This window comes from Nicotiana attenuata, unplaced genomic scaffold, assembly GCF_001879085.1.
Source record: "Nicotiana attenuata strain UT unplaced genomic scaffold, NIATTr2, whole genome shotgun sequence".
NCBI lineage: Eukaryota > Viridiplantae > Streptophyta > Magnoliopsida > Solanales > Solanaceae > Nicotiana > Nicotiana attenuata.
In genome coordinates this window covers 9,937-12,544 of record NW_017672243.1, presented here as the reverse complement: position 1 = coordinate 12,544, position 2,608 = coordinate 9,937, and positions in this window count along the sequence as shown.

Sequence of the window (2,608 nt, the reverse complement as noted above, 5' to 3'; positions counted from 1 at the left end):
CTTTTTCTTTTATCCCGGCATAACCCGTGGACCTCCCTAGCATAACCCAAGGACTTTTTTTTCTTTTATCCTGGCATAACCCGTGGACCTCCCTGGCATAACCCAAGGATCTTTTTCTTTTATCCCAGCATAACCCGTGGACCTCCCTAGCATAACCCAATGACCTTTTTTCTTTTATCCTGGCATAACCCGTGGACCTCCCTGGCATAACCCAAGGAGCTTTTTTCTTTTAATCCCGGCATAACCCGTGGACCTCCCTGGCATAACCCAAGGACCTTTTTTCTTTTATCCCGGCATAACCCGTGGACCTCCCTGGCATAACCCAAGNTGGGACCCCGAGGGATCCATCGGGTTGATCGCAGAAGGTGATGACCCAAAGAAACCAACAATTACTCTCAATCCAATCATAGTCCAGATTCAACCGTCTGAGGACGCTGAGGTGAATATGTCTGTACCACTTGAGTTTGAAGCAACATCATCCGCAAAGACACCAGCACCAATTGAGGTTGAATTCGTGTTTCCGGAAAATGCACCCGCACCATTTGAGGTTGCAGTCTTGCCACCCAAGGCACATATTCCGTTCGGAGTGAGGATAGCCACGCCGATCCCAGTGGCGATGGAAACCATGACACCATTCTATACAAATGCCGTACCCTGGGATTATAGAGCCGAGGCAAGAAGGAAAGGCAAGGTCAGAATGGAAGAAACTGTCGCAGCACAGGGTATGACAAGAACTGGTACAGTCTATACCCCTGAACACCTAGCTGAATCAAGCAAGCAGGCCTCCAATTTGCCGCCCCTCATTGAGACAGGTCCAGATGACCTTTGGAGGAAGATACAGGCCAAGGAATATTCGGCCATCGACCAGTTAAACAAGACACCAGCACAAATATCCATTCTCTCTGGCATCCCGGCATAACCCGTGGACCTCCCTGGCATAACCCAAGGAGCCTTTTTCTTTTATCCCGGCATAACCCGTGGACCTCCCTGGCATAACCCAAGGACTTTTTTTCTTTTATCCCGGCATAACCCGTGGACCTCCCCGGCATAACCCGAGGACCTTTTTCTTTTCCGGCATAACCCGGTCATTTTCCAGCATAACCTGGTAATCCTCCCAATTTAAGGCTTCATTCCCAAGGATACACAATCCTGATTTTTATTGGTTTCAATGAAAAGGTAGTTTAGATTTGTGTTGCAAATAACTCACGAATTTTTCCTAGTGAAAACTGGGGCAGAAAAATTTTGTTCGTTTGTTTGTTTTTGGTGTCCGAAAAGGTTTTACCTCAAGGCACAGGATTCGAGATGATCGAAAGAATGAGTCTCAATCCAGAATAAAGGAAAAGAAGAAAAGAACAAAAAATAAGTGAACTCAAAGTGTGTGAAATGGAGAAGGACGTGGACTGCTCAAAATTTGATCGAAGTCACAAGCTTCGCATGTCCCGCCTTGATCCAAAAGCTGAAAGAAAGAACCAGCACCTACAGCTTGGGAGCATCAAGATTCAGATCGGGGTCCACAGCAAAATCAGCTAAGACTCAAGATCAAGCTTCAAGAGATTTATAGATAGGAATCTTGTAATTCGTAGTTGATAGGTTTAGCTAGCTTAGCTTTTGATTTTCCTTTTTGGTGTAATAAGGAGGTCAGCAAGCAGTAGCAGCAGCATCAGTAATGAAATCACAGCTCCCGGTAGTCCCAGCTACCAAAACTTCCAGAACTATATTGACCTGATTCCTTTACAGCCATAGATATGTAGGCAACCTCTGAAGCAAGGTTCGGTCAGACATTTTTCAAAAATGCTTCCCATGGAGTGACAAGCGGGCAAAAATCCCTCATTGTTGCTCATTTATCTTTGCCCGGAAACCCTTCGTGTCTCCGAGCAAAGAGGGGCAGCTATGAGCACGTGATTTTTGCCTCGCATAAATCCTCGAACTGCCCGAGGGGTACAAACCTTCTATGTTCGAAATGTTTGATGGTACGGGTGATCCAAGGGTCCATCTGAGGACATACTGCGACAAGTTGGTTGGAGTAGGGAAGGACGAGAGAATCCGCATGAAGCTGTTCATGAGAAGTTTGAAAGGAGATGCATTATCTTTGTATATCAGCCAAGATCCCAAGAAGTGGTCAAGCTGTGTAGGCATGGCATCTGACTTTTTGGACAGATTCAGGTTTAATACGGAGAATGCACCAGACGTGTTCTATATACAGAATCTGAAGAAGAAGCCCACAGAGACATTTCGCGAATATGCTACTCGCTGGAGGTCCGAAGCTGCTAAGGTCAGACCTGCCTTAGAAGAGGAACAAATGAACAAGTTCTTTGTCCGGGCTCAGGACCCACAGTACTATGAACGGCTGATGATGATTGAGAACCACAAGTTTTCCGACATTATCAAATTGGGTGAAAGAATTGAAGAAGGTATCAAAAGTGGTATGGTTACAAACTTCGAGGCCTTGCAAGCTACAAATAAGGCCTTACAGTCCGGTGGTATGTCCAAGAAGAGGGACGTAGGGGCCGTGACTGTTGCACAAAGGACCAAGTCTCCCCTCAAATACCAAGCTTACCCAATACCTCCACTCACATACCAGCCAACCCCAAATTACCAAACACCCTCA